The 21029-nt window shown below is 36.0% G+C and overlaps 2 long non-coding RNA genes across 4 annotated transcripts in view; one reads left to right on the top strand and one right to left on the bottom strand.

The window, feature by feature from the left end:
• Window positions 1-21029, bottom strand: part of LOC107850694 — a 34506-nt gene that overhangs the window by 8204 nt on the left and 5273 nt on the right. For 2 of the 3 annotated variants that reach the window (XR_007047998.1, XR_007047999.1), the window contains exon 2: window positions 6452-6515. This is a non-coding gene — a long non-coding RNA (uncharacterized LOC107850694). Of the gene's footprint in view, window positions 1-5701; window positions 5855-6451; window positions 6516-21029 lie in introns of all 3 variants that reach the window. The other variant, XR_007048000.1, reaches the window with a different exon arrangement.
• Window positions 10445-19812, top strand: LOC107850695. Its single transcript, XR_001668695.2, has 3 exons — window positions 10445-12655; window positions 17924-17964; window positions 19168-19812. It is a non-coding gene; the product is annotated as an uncharacterized LOC107850695 (long non-coding RNA).

The following is a 21029-nucleotide window of genomic DNA, read 5'->3' as shown; positions in this document are numbered from 1 at the left end:
ACAATGTAAATTGCTAAATTTTGGGTATTCATAACCCCCAACACTAAATGGGAATAACAATGCGGACACATGAAAGCTTGGAACTATAATGGGAAATCATTATTCAAAATCTATCACTTTGGCAATTCATCTGACACAAGGCAGTCATGAACTTAAACATGAGAATAGGTAAATCATATGATAATAATATAATTAGAGTATTTAACAATGAGTTATGGATTAAATATGAAAATATCATCATTTAAATGTGTAAAGGTTCCATTCCATCAAAACACTTGTAAATCTAATAAAAAATCAAAATTCATATGAGTTTTATGGAGGTAATTTATCATAAGCAGGTAAAATTTCATAATAACTCATAATTAAATATAAAAATAGGTTCTTGGACTCCATGGGTGAAAAGGACCCAAGAATGAACATCACACATACCTTTGATGCCTAAATCTTGAAAGAGAACAACTTTCTTGAATGTTCTTGGGTGGTGAAGCTTGAATTTTTGAGTTTTCTTGAAGTGAAAGAAAAAGAATTGTTAAACTTGATGGAATGATTAGAGTTTTTTATTTATGAGAAAAATTGGGGAATTTGGACATATAATGCCCAAACTAAAGCTAAATATCGTGTATTTTACAAATTAGGGCGATGGAAAATGACAAGACTGCCCCTCAGGAACTTAAATTCGTAACTGGAAAACCTATTTGAGGGCCACCGTGATGCGCCAAGAGCCTCATCGCTATACCACCGCGACGCGCCAAGAACCTCATCGCTACACCACCACGATGTGCCACAATTGCAGTGAGGCTCTGAAATTGAAATCCCAACGTGCCTCAATCCTCATCCAAAAAATCCAAAACTTCCCCGAGACATACCCCTTACACCCCTAAACATGAATTAAGTCAAAAACTTACATCTCGAGTTGACAAGGCCACTTTAAAAATCCTCAAAGATAAGAGGCCAAAACTAAGGCTAAGTCCCCAACACTTAGTTAAATTTTCAGGTTCTAAGTCTCTTATGGATGCACTATGAGCTAAACTAAGCTAAGAAAAGCATGGGGTATTACAATATCTCCCCCTTGGGAACGTTCGTTCTCGAATGAGACTGATTAAGCTGAGAATACCGAGGAACTGAGATTACATAATGAGTATACATAACTGAAAACATGATTACATAACTGAGTCTGAAATATGATACATGACTGACTGAATTTGTGAATATGCAAATGACATGAGAATGATTTTATAGCTGGGACTAAGATTGGAAAAGAGGCAATCGAAGAAAAACTGTTACCTTAAGTTGAGTCTGAGTTTATGGAGAAAATATAAGGGTACTTGGTACGCATATATGTTTTTCCTTCCTAAGTGGCTCTCTCAACAGACTAATTCTGCCAAAAATCTCTGACCAAGGGAACTTCTTTGCTCCTTAGTCTATGAATCTGACGATCTAGGATCTTGACCGAGATTTCTTCATAAGAAAGTCTATCCTGAACATTTGTGCTTCCTAAAGGAACCACAATAGCTGAGTCACCAATACACTTCTTTAACAAAGAGACGTGGAACACTGGATGCACTAATGCCAGATCTGCAAGCAACTCAAGCTCATAAGCTACCTTTCCAAAATGACTCAAAATTCTATAAGGGCCAACATATTGGGGACTGAGCTTTCCCTTCTTGCCAAATCTCTTCACTCCCTTCATGGGAGAGATTTTCAAATACACCAAATGCTAACTTCAAACTCAAAATCTCTTATCCTTACATCTGCGTAGGATTTCTGATGGCTTTGGGTTGTCTTAAGCATTTCGCTGATTAATTGAACTTTCTCTATCGCATCAAACACTGAATCTGTCCCTACCAAAGCAACCTCACTTGCCTCAAACCAACTAATAGGAGATCTACATCTCCTTCTATAGAGATTCTCAAATGGAGCCATCTAAAAATTGGAGCGATAACTATTATTATAGGCAAACTCAATCAAAGGTATGTGATCATACCATCTTCCCTTGAAATCAAGAACACATGCCCTCAACATATCTTCTAGGGTCTGAATGGTCCTCTCTGCCTGAACATCTATCTAAGGATGAAAAGTTATACTGAGATGAACTTGGGTACCAAGTCCCTTCTGAAAAGCTCTCCAAAAGTTAGAGGTAAACTGAGTACCTCTATCTGAAATAATAGACAACGAGACTCCATGCAACCTAACCAACTCTTTAACATAGAGTTTGGCATAGTCCTCAATAGAATAAGAAGTATGAACTGGCAATAAATGAGATGATATGGTCATTCTGTCTATAATAACCCATATCAAATCATGCTGATGATGCATACAAGGCAAACCCATCATGAAATCAATGTTCACCTCTTCCCACTTCCAAGTGGGAATACTAAACTCCTGCAATGCACCACTAGGCCGCTGGTGTTCAACCTTAAACTACTAACAGTTAGAACACTTAGCTACAAACTTTGTAATATCCCAGTTCATACCACTCCACCAATAGATTTCTCATAAATCACTATACATCTTAATGGCTCTTAGGTGAATAGAATAATGCACATCATGCACTTTTGCAAGGATTCATTGTCTCAACCCATCAACACACGACACATATAACCTACCCTGACATTGCAATATACCATCTCTCCCTTGGGAGAAAACCTCTACCTTCTAATCCCTAACTGACTCTTTAAACTTAACCAAGCTGGAATCCCTATCTTACTTCTCCTTCTCTTCGGCAACCAATAAAGATTCCAAACTATTATGAACCCATACACTACCTTCAGCTGAATCAAACAACCGAACATCTAATCTAGCAAGATGATGAACCTCCTGAACTAACCTTTTCTTATCATTCTGAACATAAGCAAAACTACCCATAGTCAATCTACTAAGGGTGTCTGCCACTACATTATCCTTGATCGGATGATACAAAACACTCATATCATAATCTTTTAACAACTTTAACCACCTTTTTTGACAAAAATTTAAATCGTTCTACAAAAATACATACTGCAAGATTTTGTGATCTGTGAACACATAAACATGCACCCCACAAGATAATGCCTTAAAATTTTCAAGGCAAACACAACAGCTGCTAATTTAAGATCATGGGTAGGATAATTCTTTTCATAGGATTTAAGCTGTCTAAAGACATAGTGTATGACTTTACCTCTCTGCATCAACACATAACTACGACCTACTCTAGAAACATCACAGTAAACAACAAACCCATCTGAACTATCTGGCAAAGTCAAGACTGAGGCTGAGGTCAGTCAGTTGTTCAACTCCTAAAAATCTTCTCAAACGAATTTGACCACTACAACTTGACTTTCTTCTGAGTCAATCGAGACAAGGGGGATGCAATAGAAAAAAACCCTTCAAAAAACCTTTTGTAATAGTCGTCCAAACCCAAGAAACTCCTAATATCTGATGGAGAAATGGGTCTAGGCCAGTTCCTCATTGCTTCAGTCTTTCGAGGGTCAACTCTAATGCCATCAGCAAAGATAATATGTCCAAGGAAAGCTACTGATCTCAGCCAAAACTAGCACTTACTAAATTTGGCAAATAATTGATGGGCTCTAAGAGTCTGCAATACAATTCTGAGATGGTATGCATGATTATTTTCACTACGGGAGTAAACAAAAATATCATCTATGAACACTATAATAAACATGTCCAAGTACTACTTGGACACTCTGTTCATTAAGTCCATGAAAGCTGTTGGGGCATCCGTTAGTCCAAAAGACATAACTAGAAAACTGAAGTGACCATATTGAGTTCTAAAACCAATTTTTTAAAGTGTCACATTCTCTGACTCTGAGCTGATGATAGCCAGATCTGAGGTCTATCTTAGAAAAATAACTGGCACCTGAAGTTGGTCGAATAAGTCATCAATACTAGGGAGTGGATATTTATTTTTGATTGTGACTTTGTTCAACTGACGATAATCGATGCACATTCTGAGAGAACTGTCTTTCTTACGCACAAAAAGAACTGGAGCACCCCATGGGGAAACACTGGTCCTGATGAATCCCTTATCTAAGAGACCTTTTAACTGTTCTTTAAAATCTCTAAGCTCAGCTAGATCCATTCTGTAGGGCGGAAAAGAGATAGGCTGGGTATCTGGAAGGAGATCTATTTTGAAGTCTATTTTCTTTCGAGATAAAATCTGGGAAGATCTTCAGGGAAAAATATCTGGAAACTCCCTTACCACTGAAAATGACTCAAAACTTGGAGTATCAAAACTAGAGTCTTTGACTTAAACAAGATGGTAAACACAACCCTTAGAAATTATTTTTCTTGCCTTAAGGAATGAAACAATCTGACCCCTAAGAATTAAAGTACTACCCCTTTATTTAATAACTGGTTCACTGGGAAACAGAAACTGAATGACTCTATTTCTGAAATCAACTGAGGCATAGCATAAGTGGAGCCAATGCTTGCCAAGAATGACATCAAAATTAGTCATATCTAACTCCACAAGATCAACAGAGGTGACTTTCTGAGATATTATAACTGGACAGTTCCTGTACATTTGCTTGGCTATAATAGAGGCACCTACTGGGTAGACACTGAAAAGGGTTTTGTTGGAGATTCAGAACTGACATTAAAATTAACAGCTATATAAAAGGTCACAAAGGAGAGCGAAGCTACGGGGTCTAACAAAGCATAAACATAAAGGTGAAAGACATATAACATATATGTAACCATATTAGGAGAACTTTCCTGATCTTGTTAGGACTAAAGTGCATAAAGCTTGTTTTGACGCTATCCAATGAGGGTACTGAAAGTAGCGCCCTGCTGAGTTGGACGACCCGCTGGCACTATTGAAGAGTTAGTTTGAGCCTGCTGGCAATCATTACTACCCTTCCACATACCTATAGAAAACTCCCTTATCTTTTGGCCTTGCTTACCACACCTAAAACACACATCACTACTAGCTCTACATATACCCTGATGATTCCTACCATATTTTTGGAAAAGAGGATTAGTACTACCGTTGTTCAAACTACCCTGGGACATAGAGCCTGACGCTCTATCCCTATTGTCATTCCTGAACTTTAGCACTGGTACATTAGGTGAAGATAGAGCTGGGGCTGAAGATTTTTGACAGAATTGAGAACCGTTACCCCCTCTAACCTAGGCTAAGAAAAATTAAAGATACATGTTCTAGCCCTCTTAGTCTCTCTCTCTCTCCTTAATAGTTTGCTCCTCAGTCTGCTGAGCATGGACCATAAGCCTAAACTCTTTGACCACACTATCAGCTACACCAAAAATAAACTTACTCATTCTACATCTATTATTATCCACCATCAAAGGAGCATACCTCGCCAACTGAGTAATTTTAAGTGAATACTCCTTCAAACTCATATTACCCTACTTCAAATTAATAAACTCCAGCACCTTAGCTTCCCTCAACTCTAAGGGAAAGAACCTATCAAAAAATATTATGGAAAACTTCTCCTACTCTACAGCCCCTGCCTCAGTACCTCTATCCCCTTTCTACTGCTTATACCACGTATGAGCTACACCTTACAACTGGTAAGCATCAAAATATAGACTCTCACTTGAGGTGACACCTATAATATTAGTCACCTTTTAAACCATGTCAAGAAATTCCTACAGATCCTCCTCAAACTTGGATCCTAAAAACAAAGGAGGGTTTATTCAGGTAAAGACCCGAATCCTAGCTGCAGCTGTGTTGGCGACTTACTGATTATTGAGTTGTTACAGAGTGATCTAAGGAAGTAAATACATCTCTAAATTTAGCATAAGAGACATGCTCTTTGAGGGGATCTTTCTGAACAGACGGAGGTGCAGGCTGGTTTCCATTTATTCTTCCATTATTCTTTCTGGGAGGCATTTTCTGTAATGGAATAAAGGATGGATTAGAAAGATAGTTTAAATAGATCTCATGCTCACTCACACGACATGAATACTAAAAGAAGAAAAAATTTTCCTAAAATATTTTATAGCCTCTTTTCCATAAGTGTAACGTGCTTCACACCCATGCACAAAAATCTACTCAACCTAGCTTTTCAGACTCCCTAGGACACTGTAAGACCTTAGTCTATGATACCAAGTTTTGGTCACGACCCTAGGCTACTCCCAAGTCACAAAAATGGTGCTTACGATCACAAGTGACCACAAGCTAATCCATGAGCTGATACTTGCTATGAGCAATGAGTAAATTGATAATGATCAACATATGCAAAAATAATTGAGTAAAGCCATAAGTTTTAAAAATACTGAAATACAAATAAATCATAAATCTAAGTATCTAAGAACATACTGAAAAGACTGATAAAACAACTAATAAACTGATATGATTGTCTGAAAAGCCTTTAACTAACTGACTAAGGAGTTGATGGGAAAATCCGCAACTAACTTCAAACTAACTCAAATAGAGAAATACTGAAATACTGAATAAAGATAAAATTTTCCTTGAAAGATGAGGACTCACAACTGTTTCTTCTGCTGAAGTGTTGAACTTATCTAAGCACCATTAGCAAACTGTTTATCCAAACCTATGATATAAGACATCATAGTGCAAAGAAAGTATGCGGTCAGTACTTTGAATGTACTGGTATATGAGATGAGGTTAGGATAAAATGCGTAGGTTCATATGCATGTAGTACTGACTGGAAGAATAGCATGAGATAACTAAATGAGCGTGAAATAATGACTGGCTGAGTAAATTAGATAATGAATTATACATAACATTCATGGAAGCTGTAAAATCTAAGAATGCATGAACAAATATATAATTTGATACTAAAGTATCTGTAAACTAAAATACTAAAATATGGTAACTGAATAACTAATAAAATGTATGCTATGGTCAATTAAACTTGAACTGAACTCTGTATTGAATACTGAACGGCGACTGTGGGAGATAGCTATAACAACATGCCCCAAAACTATTGTTGGGGTCCAACCTGTAACCTCAGTTGGAAGGGTGTCAATATCGTGCCACGGGTATTCATGCTGGCTGTGAAGATCCACAAATTTGATATTCCAAAGGACTAGGGTGTCATTCCTAGCTGACGGGGGACCTCTCAAAGTCTATGGTGGCGCTATAATTCTGGAACTTAGGGACTACTACCAATGTTTCATGCCTAAATGACGGAGAAGTCAAATGCCTCATGCCTAACTGACGGATGAGACACCATCCCTATATTTACTCGGTGCTAAGATTTACTCCCAGCTGAAAGACATTGATTAATGGTCTGAACTGATCTTAACTGAAATAATTAACTGATCATAATAAGTCACTAAATGATAATGATTATGGTTTATCTGAAACTATTCTGTAAGTACGGAAACTATATAAATAACTAAACTTCGGGTTTTCATAACCCTCATCACTGAATATAAATAACAATAAGGACACATGAAAGCTTGGAAACCATAATGGGAAATTATTATTCAAAATCCATTACTTTGGCATTTCATCTAACATAAGGAAGTCATGAACTTAAATATGGGAATGGGTAAATCATATGATAATAACACAATTATAGTACTAAACCATGAGTTATGGATTAAACATGAAAATATCATCATTTAAATGTGTAAAGGTTCTATTCTATGAAAACACTTATAAACCCAATAAAAAATCAAAATTCATATGAGCTTTATGGAGGTAATTCATCATAAGTATGTGAAATTTCATAATAACTCATAATTTAATATCAAAATAGGTTCTTGGACTCCATGGGTGAAAAGGACCCATGAATGAACATCATGCATACCTTTGATGCCTAAATCTTGAAAAAGAACAACTTTCTTGAAAGTTCTTGGATGGTAAAGCTTGAATTCTTGAGTTTTCTTGAAGTAAAAGGAAGGGAATTGTTGAACTTAAGGGAATGATTAGGGTTTGTTTTTAAGAGTAAAATTGGAGAATTTGGGCATATAATGCCCTAACTGAAGCTAAATCATGTGTTTTTTATGAATTGGGGCAATGGAAAAAGACAAGACTGGACCTCAGGAATTTAAATTCATAACTGGAATGCTGATTTAAGGGCCACCACAATGCACTAAGAGCCTTGTCGCTATACCACCGCGATACGCCATAATCGCGGTAAGGATCTTATTGTTTGGTCTGTTTAGTAGAAGTACACTTCACCCATCCCTCGATTTTTCTTTTTGATTTTTTTTGAGGAAAAGCCTTTTGAACCTAGTATCCTTTTTGATTTTTTGGAGTAATTTTAAAATTTTTGTTATTAGGAATAAATAGAGATGCTCTTGCTAGGTGCTATACATGATTAAATGATACAAGTCGATTTTGATTGTAGAAGTATATGTAATAAGTTGAATGACTATTTTTGACACCTTAATTTTGAATTTTTGCTATTGCTTGGGTGAGAGTCTATAGAGATCCTACTTGATTTGAACATATGTCCTGTGTGAGTGAGGTGGTTATTATATTCTATGTTTGCATGTTGAAGTGTAGAACTTGTCTGGTGCTAAGTTGTATCTTCATTTTGGATGCTTCACCCATGTCGAATTCTTCAAAAATACACTAATTATGGCGAATCCGACATGCACCCACTGATATTTTTTACGAGTCCAAGTGACCTAGGTCTGGTGTGTTTGTAAAGTGAAATAAAGAATGTTGAGTTTAGGAGATGATATAGGCATTTTCTTTGATATCCATGTTTTATACTTGGTTTATATACTATTTCTGTGTGACCTTAGTTAGCCCTGTTAAGCCTTGAGCCTGTTCTTTGAAAGCCTTATATGTAGCTTATTCCTTTACTTTCAATTGACCGTAAGTTGATCCAAACCTCCAAAGCGCTTTGGTTGAAAAATTAAGATGTTGAGGAGTATATAATTGAAGAAGGAAAAAGTGAAAGTAGTGCCCCAAGAAAATAGCTTTTGGTGTGTTAAAAAGTTTATGCATTGGCGAGAGGGAGTAGCGTAGTAAAAAAAGAAAAATTGATCAAAAGTGAATCATGTGTTGATAGTAAATACTCCCTACTAAAATATGTAAGGTAGCATAAAGAGATGGGTGAAACAAAAGAGAGGTAAGAATATAAAATTGGTGGAAAATAGGCTGATTGGAGATGAGTTTTAATATAAAGTGTAGTGTATTAAAGCACATAGGGAAGATAATCACTATTACTGTCCAGAATAGTTCCTACCCGTCCCTTAGCCTACAGTACAACCCTTTAAGTCCTACTTGATCTTGAGCTTTAATATTTTGATATTATTGGAGCACTACACTAAGGGCAAGCTTATGGTTCATCTTATGTGACATGTGAATTCCTTGTGAGAATAAGTGGAATTTAATTCTCAAACTCATTTTTGTGATAAATTGCATATTTGTGAGTGACTATGGGTAATTATTTTATGGTGAGGGTGCATGTTTAATGATATATAGGTGACTTATATGGTCTCTTTGTGTAGTATTATGCATAAGTTTGCCACATGGTAGAGTTGATTCTTGAGGATAGGAAGGTTTGAAGTAGTATTCATGTGTTTTCAAATGGAATGTGACATGCCTAATGTTGAACTTGCTATTCATGTAGTTGTAGTTATAGCTTGAGTGTCTTACGTCAAGTAGTGATGATAGATTTTTCCTTAATGATGGTTAATTGTAAGGAATTGTTCGAGGACGAACAAGACTTTAAGTGTGGGGGGGGGGATGTGATCTTAGACGTATTTATATATGTGTCATTATTTACGTGCCTTTAGCTTAGTTTTGAGGATAAATTAGCATGATTATGTGAATAATTAGTGATATTAGTGTATTTGTGTGCTAATACTCATGTTTCAGTGGTTTAAGCATCATTGGAATCAATTCAAGAGTAAAAACAAAGGCTAGACGAGTTAACTAGTCAAACCAAACTTGAGTTGTGGTTATTCTCGAGTAATTTGATAAGATTAAACCATTGTATTCTCTAATGGTTGTTATGATCATGTGAAGGAGGTTAATGAAATTGCATTGCATGACCTGTGAAGCTGCAAATGAGCTACAATGGATGATGGAACCAGAAGCAAGTTCGGCAGGCGATAAGGGATAAAACCAGCGAAATTATGCCAGTTGTTGCTCACTCCGGGCCATGCATCTGAGCCCAAGCTCCTAGCCATGCACCGACCCACATGATGGATTTAGCTACTAGATTATCTATGCTATTGGCTTATCATGGCATCACCCATTCAATCCTATAAGCTCCGCAGCCCAAACCTCCTACAAGCGGGCAAAGTCAGTCCCAAAGTCCTAGTTTGGGTAGGAAATGTGTGGTACTTGTATCTAATCCTTATGGGACTTGGATTGGAATAATTGAAGGCTATATAAACATCTTAAAATCTACAACTAATTGGGTAACACATGGGGATAGTCCACAACACGAAATTAACACACAAAATCCTAAACCGACTAGGATTTGGTTTGATACTTATTTTAAGTTGAGGGCAAAGGGATCAATGTGTATATTTCGCGTGGGGATACATATGGATGAAATTTTGGGCTATAAAAGGAGTGTTTATACATATTTACACACATCTTGGGAGGCTACACGAATGGAAAGGAGAAGCAGACATTAAGGAGCTCAAACTAGGGTTCTTTCTTCTTTTAATTTTCTTTCCCATAGTTTTAAGTTATGAATTCATTTATGGAAATTGCTTGTATGAATATGAGTGACTAAACACACTCTTTCTTGGGTTGTTACAAATTATTGCTTACGTATGGTTTAAAGTTTGGTTTATATGTTTATCAAGTCATGTAATTTTACTTGCGTTCTTGTTTTACGATTTAAAAGAATTGCAAACTTTAAAATAAATTGTAGTCTCAAAATGAATTGACCATATGAGTGAAGGACGAAATGAAGAACGTAGGAGTGTGGATCATATCTTTAATTGATTAGGGGCTAATTGTTAAAGGATGATTTGCGGTTAGGATAAGGTTATACCTAAACGCGCCACTTGATTAATGAAATGGGAAGACCTCTTAATATATTTGAAATAAAGACTCACATCGCCGCTCAACGATGTAGTTGTGCAAATTTTTTTTTGAGGAAAAAGTAATTAAATATTCAAAAAATTTTATCATCCAAACAATAATGAAAATAAGCACTTATATCCCATAGGGCAAAAACCCGAAAGCCACAGTAACTAATCTATAATATTTTACAATTTCCTATAAAATCAACAAAAAGTTCTATATCCCCCACTATATCTTCTTTACAGCAAAAATATAAAAGAAGGCAGTTCATTTTAATCTTTTGAATATTTTTGCTGTTATCTTCAAAGCATCTTACATTTCTATCCTTCCACAATGTCCACCAGATGCTTGCATGAATCAATTCCCACCAGTCCTCTTTTGTTTATCTTCTTCCAATCTCATTCCAGCATTCCATCATACCCTTAGTAGTTTTGAGAACCACCCAAATCACTCCAAGTATACACAAGAGCATGTTCCACAGATTTGCAGCTGTTTTACAGTGCAATAGCAGATGACTATTTATTTCAACATCCTAGTCACACATAAAACATCTTGAGCAAATTTTTCTACCTCATCTCTGTAGTACTTCATGAGTCAAACAAGCTTTCCTGCAAACTAATCACACAAAACAAGAAACTTTTAGGGGGGACTTTGGCTTTCTAAATCAGCTTCCAAGGCCAGGTCCTAAATAGTAGTTGACCAATATTCCTCCTCCAATAGCAGGATTTCACAGTGAAAACACCCTTGTTGTGAAGTTTCCACACTGACAGGTGTATTAGTAATTCCATTGAAATCATTTATCACCATAAGCAAATTTTCAACTCTTTGAACCTCCCAATAAAAAGTTGAAGTTCCAACCTTGTGTGCCCCGCGTATGAGCTATAGTAATCCTAGCATGTCGACTGAGAAGGAATAGATGAAGAAAGAGAGATTTTAAGCTCATTTTACCTATCCAATGTTCACTCCATAACTCAATCTTCAGGCCATTACCCACCTTGAGTTGAATATTTTCTTGAAACTGGGGCCACAATCTTTTGAATAGTCTTCCAAACACTACAACCAAAATTTTTTGGGGTATCTTCAGTGATCCAGTAATCCAGTGACTTTAAAGTCCATATTTCTCAATGATGATTCTTCTCCATAAAGGCATATCCTTAATACAGAACCTCCATAACCATTTTTGCAAGAGATAAGAGTTTTGAAGACCGAGGTTCTTAATACCTAATCCCCCCGCTTCTTGTAAAGTGTTACAACTTCCCATTTTACAAGGTTTGTAACCTTTTTTCTCCTTGTTTCCATTCCACAAAAAAGTTTTTTTGAGAAAATTTCTTCTCTTCTCAATGCTCTTCGGTATAGGAAATAGGCTCATCATATACGAAGGAAAGGAATTCAATACAAATTTAAATAATGTTAATCTCTCTCCTAAGGACAAAAATTGACTCTTCCATCTTGCCAATCTCCTATCACATCTCTCTAGCACTTCTCTCTAGACCTCTATCTCTTTGTTTTTTGCACCCAGGGGCATCCCTAGATACTTTGTATGTAGTGCAACTATCTGGCATCCAAGATTACTTGCTAATATCTCTATATTATCAACTTTGTTCACAGAGTAAAGACAACTCTTTTGCCAATTAACATGAAGACTGGAAATGCCTTCAAAAACAGTGAGGATAGCCTTAACATGTCTCATCTGTGATACTTCAGCTTCACAAAATATTAGTGAGTCATCTACATAAAGCACATGTGTGACTCCCCTTTTATCATCTTTATATCCCTACAATTGAGCTTGGAAGCCCTTTAGCGAACTATTCGCCCTTACCCTCCAAATCATGTGGTTGAGTCCCTCCATCACTAAGATAAATAGAAAAGGTGATAAAGAATCCCCTTACCTAAACCCTTCTTAGATGAAAAGAAACCTTCATTATTGACATTTATAATCAGAGAGAACTTTACATTACAGATGCAAAAGTGTATCCAATGGACCCATTTTCTACCAAAACCCATGTCTTTCAGCACCTTCAATAGAAACTTCCCATTGACATGGTCATATGACTTCTCTAGGTCAAGTTTGCATAAGATTCCTGGAGCTTTTTATTTCACTCTGAAATCTAATAATTCATTGGATAAGAGAGTAGTATCTGTGATCTGTCTGCCTTTTAGAAAAGCCTTTTGGTGTTTATTTACTATTTTTACATAACTAAATTCAATCTTTTAGTAATTAGCTTGGAAAGTATCTTGTAGACACTTCCTATCAGACTGATAGGTTGGAAATCCTTAAGATCCTCAGCTCCAACTTTCTTCGGTATTAAGGCTATGAAGGTGGCATTGAAAGACTTCTCAAATAAATCTTTCTGATGGAAATTATGAACAATTTCCAATAGATCCACTTTCACAATGTCCAAGAAAACCTTAAAGAAACTCATTGACAATCCATATGGGCCTGGAGCTTTTTCTCCATCACATTGCTTGATTACATTCAGCACCTCTTCTTCAGAGAAAGGTTTTCGAAGCCAATCTTGTTCCTCCTGTGATATGGTTGGGCAATATATCATGTCAAAACCCGGCCTCCAATTTTTTGCCTATGAGTAAAGTTTTTTTATAAAAATCAACCATAGTTGTCTTAATTTCATCAGGTTCTACAATTTTTTCTCCTCGAACCACTAATCTATCAACAGTGTAAAATCTTTTGTGAGCAATTGTCATTCTTTGGAAGAACTTGGTGTTGTTGTCACCCTACTTCAACCATAACACTCTAGATTTCCATCTCTATTTTGCCTCTCATTTTTAGCCATATCTTCCAATTCAATTACAATGGTAGCTCTTACATCATTTCTTCTTAGATAGGTTTCTACTTTCCATTATCGCATCAATTTCTGGAAGTTCCTTACTATTCCTTTTGTTGGTTATTTCCCAAAAGGTGGTTCTGCTCCAATGTTTTAGCTTTTTCTTGAGCATTCTGATTTTAACATTTAGCTTATAGTCAGTATAACCTTCCAGAAAGAACTCATTCCATCATGACTGCACCAATTCTTTTAACCCCTCCACTTTTAACCACCAAGTTTCAAATTTAAAGTTTGATCTTTTTTGTTCCCAATCTCCACATTCTAAAGCGACAGGACAATGATCGTACAATGCTCCAGGGATTAGCTTTTGTCTAATATTCTTAAATCTTTTCTCCCACTCCACAGAGAACAAGAATCTATCGAGTCTGGCTGCACTAGGGTGATTGACTTCCCTGAACTATGTGAATTTTCCTCCACTCATGTGAGGATCATGCAGTTCTATTTCTTTAATCCATTTTGTAAAATTAGTCATTACATTAGTGACTCTATTGCAACCTCTTCTTTCGCCCATACTTCTAATTGTGAAATCACCACATGCCACCTAAGGTCCCCCACATACTTCTTTAACTGCAAATATCTCTTTCGAGTAAACTAATTTCATTCTCTGGTGTGTGGAGTATACACTACTGTTAAGTACTTGGTGAAAGAGTTTTGAGTTGATACAAATTCATACGTTATGAAATATTGGCCTATCTCGACCTGAGTCCCCCTCCAGTTCCTACTATCCCATTGATCAATCCTCCTTTTCTACCTTTTTCCTTCGTATACCTACATTTCATCCATCTGTATAACCAGAGCTCTTTGGTTGTGTATTCTACTCCCGTATGAACTTTTGTTTCTTGCAAGCAATAAATGGTGGCCTTCCACTACTGAAATGAACTTTTGATCATTACTCTATTGCTCCGTCTGTTGAGCCCCCTCATATTCCAACAACAACAACAACAACAAAAACTCAGTATATTCCCATATCGTGGGGTCTGGGAAGGGTAAAGTGTGCGCAGTGTATACCACTACCTCTAAAGAAGTAGAGAGGTTGTTTTCGATAGACACCTAGTCCAAGACAAAGGATAGTATATAAAACATCAAAGGTATGGAACACCTTTGACTTTCATTTATAAGTCAAAGATAAATTTTTCCCCTGTTCCTGACCCTTCTACCTCTTCATTCAGGCTCGATTTCAGATTTATTAACTCATTCTTCCCAATTCCTCTACTTTTTGGCGTTTTAGTTGTCTTCTCTTGACATTTCTTATCTAAAGAAACTTTGCTTGGGTAGATGACACAGAAGATGACAATTCCCAAGTTACAATATCAACCCCGTAGATCAACAATCACGATAAGCACAAATACCGGCTGAAAACCATAGTTATGCATAAATATTAAGCAAATGCCTCAACTCTAAAATTCTCTATATATTGTTACAACACAAGTTTCATATCATTATTTCTATCATTTAGATTATACGAAAACAAAACTCAAAACTCTTTTTGGTTGCAAATTGCATTTGTTTAACTTAAATAGTAATAGTAAAACTGGATTGTCTGCTAATCACCAAGTCCCTGTGGGATCAATATTCGGCTCGTACGAGTCACTTTACTACTTGTTTGACCACGTACACTTGCATGTGCGCTTGGGTTTAACACATTGGCTTTCCCTAACTAGTTATATATGAGTTGGTAATAAAAATTGATAATTGGAACGTTTATTATTTATTTTAAGTTAAGATATAATTTAATTGGAAAATAGTCAGGACACTTGAGTATTCATTACAATGTTAGTTACCAATTTATAATACTTTTGTTAAAAAAAAAATATGTAGTTTAAATGCCTAGTTATAAATAATATTTAATATTCACGTATACACAAGTATTTGTCACACATTAATGTTTGTTTACTTCATCATTTGTGAAATTTTTACAAAATTAATTGTTATTCTTTAATTAAATATAGCTAAACCGCACTTGTTCAACCACATGCGACGATGTTAATTACACTATAATTACATTATGACAATGAAACATGTCCTTGTAATTACTATACAATTACTATGCATTGTAATTAGAACCATAATAATTACATAACCTAGTAAGCATATTGCTGTTTCCAAGCACTTCTAGGATGCACCACTAAAAGTTGTAAATATTAGGGTCTATTTGGAAAACCACCTGGTAATTGAAGTAATTACTAGGTAATAATTACACAGTATAATAATTAGCATGGCATGTTTGTTGTGGCGAAACTAGAAATTTTACTAAGGTGTCCAGAACTTTGGTATATGAAACACCACAGGCGTTTAAGGTTATTTATTTTCTTGTGTCGAAAGCTTATGAGCCAAAAATGAGAGTTTTATTGTAACATCCCATATGTTTAGAGACATCCAATTAAATTAGAATTTGATAAAATATATTTTATATTGTCTTCCCAAATAAATTGATATTTATGAAAATATTTAGCCATGATATATTAGTGCATGTATTGGGGTCTACCGAAAACAACCTCTCTCTATATCACCTCTAAGGTAGTGGTATGGATTGTGTACGCTTACCTTCCCTAGACCCCACTTGATGGGAATATACTGGATATGTTGTTGTTGTGTATTAGTACATGTATTAAAATTTTATTAGATTTTTATAGTGTATAAATATTTTAGTGGAGATATTAAGTCTAGCTATATAAAGAAACTTGAGCGGTTTATTTAAAATAATCTCGTATATGGCCTGACTTGGGACTAGTATATCTCCCAATTTATAAAGAGTTAGATTACTGACTACCTATCAAATTAAAGTCAATGAGTCTTGTTTATAGCAAAACAAACCTCTCATTGATGCAAGTTCGAATTAAAAAGTTACTTGTGTTTTATCATGGACCTACGCAAGAGTTAATAGCATGTTTGTATAGACTCCATCCAAATAAATGGATTACATAAGATGTAGGGTGGATAGGTCCACCTCCACGTGGAAATTCTAGGGGATGGCAGCAATAGTTTAATCAATTATGGCAATAAATTTGTGATTAACTCATTCCAAAATTTGATACAGTTTACAATATAAGTTTGTGGAGGCCATACATTTTTGGGTCGGTTACGGTAGAAAATGATATTATATGCACAACTTCACTTAGCCATTCTTTCACTCATTTTTCATCAAAAAGTGCAACAGAGATCTAGCTATATACATATATGAGTTTGAGGGTATGAAGGAAAGAGATCCAAACAATTTGTATTAGCACGGTAGTACCCAAAAGAAGAGAAACAAATCTTTTTCATTATGTTGTTGAGGTTGGATTCAAGATTAAACGTCGTAAAGGAAGGGATAAATTTATTGTAATTATTCTAGACAAAGATTAAGGTATGTCTTCTCCTCACTATCATTATCAGACTATGTATACATTTTACGAATAGCTTGAGTTTAGCCATTCCTCCACTCATTTTTTATCAAAAAGTGCAACAGATAGCTAGCTATATACATATATGAGTTTGAGGGTATGAAGGAAAGAGATCCCAATTTGTATAGCATGGTAGTACCCAAAAGAAGAGAAACAAATCCTTTTCATTATGTTGTTGAGGTTGGATTCGAGATTAAATGTCGTAATGGGATAAATTTGTTGTAATTATTCTAGACAAAGATTAAGGTATGTCTTCTCCTCACTATCATTATGAGACTATGTTTACATTTAGTTAAATTCTATAAAAAGAACTCACGAGACGGTGCTTGATAGCCGAAAGTTCATGTTTATATGCCTGTTTGGGCTGTGTGAGGAGCTATATTGTGAATTAAGGTCAAAGTTAGTAAGTTTGACCTTATGGAAAGGTCATCAAATATTTTTGGGAAGCAGGGAAGAGAAGGGTGTGGTAATACACCGTCACTTTATTGTAATTGTCGAGCTTGTCGCTCGTGAGTTATTATTATGTTGCAGGCATTGCCTTCCTTTTTTGTTAGTTTCTTATATTGGTGTATATCGTATATTGGCGTATATGAGTTATTAAGGAAGAGAAGGGTGTGGTAATACATCATCAATTTATCGTAATTGTCGAGCCTGTCGCTCGTGAGTTATTATTGTGTTGCAGGCATTGCCTTTCTTTTTCGTTAGCTTCTTATATTTGCGTATATGATGTTATGATATAGATAAAGAATTTTTATTTGCAGACATCAGTTACACGGAACAAGAGATGAAGTCCCAATATAAGGTATGTAAAGCTAAAAACTCCTTCTCCACAAGGTACAACCCTACGTCACATATTTCTCAAAAAGAGTGTACATAGTAAATATGATTGTATGGAGACTAGAGAGTGGTAATTCACTTGTTGTGTGCCCTAATCTTGATAGTAATTTATCCCTGCATTTCCGTTTATTCATCATTCATATGTTCATATATTCAAGCTAACCATTATAACTTCGTTATACATATTGCAATCATAGCTATACTTGCCTCCATTCGTATTCCATAGAACTCATATAGTACATTTGTTATAATTTTCTAGAGATGGATTATTTGTTATAGCATAGTCACGATCTATACAATAAATACATGTCCATATGATTCATTTAAAAGAGAGCAAAGTTTACTAGTTAATTTACTTAATTAAAGTTTATCATCAGCTACCCATAGTTTATAAATTGTCATTTAGAGCTTCCTATTTGTACAACTGATGAGGGAAGCGAGGTTGAGATGGTTCAGTCATGTGATGAGAAGGAGCACGGATTCCCCAGTGCGGAGGTGTGAAAGGTTGGCTAGGGATGGTTTCAAGCGAGGTAGAAGTAGACCAAAGAAATATTGGGGGAAGGTGATTAGACATGATATAGAGCAGCTCCAGGTTACCGAGGACATGTCCTTAGATAGGAAGTTGTGGAGGAGGTGGATTAGGGTTGACGGTTAGTCTGAGTTTAAGATATTGTATCTTTTGGTGTGTTTCTTGGAGTATCTTGCTTATGGAATTATTGGATATGCTAATTTCTATTGTATCTTGTTCTTTTCCTGTTCCTACTAGTACTATACCGTATCTTATATCTTATTATCTTACTATTCCTTATCATAGAATGTTTTATTTTGAGCCGGGGGTCTATCAAAAATAGCCTCTCTATCTCACATTTGAGGTAGTGGTATGGACTACGTACACTTAACCTCCCAAACCCCACTTGGTGGGAATATATTGGGTATGTTGTTGTTTTTTGTACAGCTGATTTCATAGGATGTGTTTGCTAAAGATAAAAAATGTTTTTAAGAACTTTACTTTAGGCTTAAAAAGTACCAAAAAGAAGAACCAAAAGCCAAAAGTAGGTTGCCTAGTTTTGGCTTTTAGCTTTTAACTTTTAAGTCACTTAAAAAAGCTTATCCAAACACCCCGATAATGTAATTAACTATTCAAAAGCCTTTATATGTTCAAATACAGATGCATGAGCCTTGTGTGATCAGATACAAATACATGAGCCTTATGTGCTCAGATACAGATACAGCGAGCATTGTCTGCTCAATTACTCAAAGCCTCTGGTTTAGACAGACATACAGAGCGGCAAAGACTATGGGCTAGCTGTCTATATCGAGCTTACAGGACGAACAGTTATACTGAAGGCCACAAGGTCAGTTGAGTGTCAATAAGGGTACGTAGATTAATTTTGCACCTGATGGGCTAATGGAGGCTTGGGTAGGTGGTATCAATTATTGTTTGTACATGCAAAGCATATCGGGGCCAGTCAGTTTGTTGTTTGATTATTGTTGTATGATTTGTGTCAAGAACCATCAAAACATACCATGATTATTCCCGTTTCTTCTTCCAGAGTATGTTTGGTATTTGATGACAGTAGTAGCTCCGTTAAGTTAAGTTGATTGTTGATTTATTTATGATTTTAAGGTTTAAGCCATGAAGGGGTAAGTACGTTTTGGATAACCTAAGACTCTATATTCAAGTATTTACAGTACTTGATATCATGATATCAGTCCAGCTATTTATAGATTCAAGAGTTGGTAAGTGCGCTCAAATTATCACTGGCCCCCTTATCTGTATTTATATTCAGTACTTTATGGTGCGTAATCATTTATTATTCATCCAACATACATTCAGTACCCTCTTGAATGATACTGATTTTCTTCTCTAAGATTTACATCATTAACAACAACAACATACCCAGTATATTCCCACCAAGTGGGGTCTAGGGAGGGTAAGTGTACGTAGTCCATACCACTACCTCTAATGTGAGATACAAAAGTTGTTTCCGATAGACCCTCGACTCAAAATAAAACAATCTAGACAAGGAATAGTAAAAGGACAAGATACAATAAAAATTAGCATATCCAATAATACCATATATAAGATAAACCAAGTAATACAACAAATGATACAACATCCTAAACTCATACTAACCTTCTACCCTAATCCACCTCCTCCACATCTTCCTATCTTAGGTCATGTCCTTAGTAAGCTGGAGTTGTTCCATGTTATGTCTAATCACCTCCTTTTAATATTTCTTCAGTATACCTCTAACTTGCTTGAAACCATCCCTAGCCAACCTCTCACACCTCCGCATTGGGGCATCCATGCACCTTATCATTACATGATCGAACCATCTCAACCTCGTTTTTCTCATCTCGGCTTCCACTGAAGCCATTCTCACCTTATCTTAAATAATCTCATTTCTAATCCTATATTTCCTAGTACACCCACATATCCACCAAAGCATTCTCATCTCTGTCACCTTCATCTTTTGGATGTGGGCCTTCTTAACAGACCAATACTCCGCCCCATACAACAAAGCCGGTCTAACCACCACACTGTAGAACTTACCTTTAAGTTTAGGAGATACTTTTTTGTCACACAAAATTCCAGAGAAGAACCTCCATTTCATCCACCCTACCCCAATCCAATGAGTGACATCTTCATCAGTGTCTCCATTCTCCTGAATCATAGACCCCAGATACTTGAAACTATCTCTCTTATTGATAGAAGGAGTAGCAAGCTTAACAACCACATCGGATTCATAAGACACCTTCGCTGAACTTACACTCTAAATATTCCATCTTGTACCTGCTCAACCTAAACCCTTTAGAATCAAAGGATTTTCCTCCAAACCTCTAATTTAACATTAACTCCACTACGTGTCTTATCAATCAAGACCACATCATCCGTAAAAACCAAACAGTGTCACCTCACCTTGAATTTTCTGCGTCAAAACATCCATCACCAATGCAAAAAGAAATGGACAAAGCGTTGATCCTCAGTGTAACCCCATTAAGATGGGAAAGTACTCCGAGTCCCTC

This window comes from Capsicum annuum, chromosome 12 (genome assembly GCF_002878395.1).
Source record: "Capsicum annuum cultivar UCD-10X-F1 chromosome 12, UCD10Xv1.1, whole genome shotgun sequence".
In the NCBI taxonomy this organism is placed as follows: Eukaryota; Viridiplantae; Streptophyta; class Magnoliopsida; order Solanales; family Solanaceae; genus Capsicum; species Capsicum annuum.
Note: the sequence above shows the minus strand (reverse complement) of the source record. Positions and strands in the feature narration are given on the sequence as shown.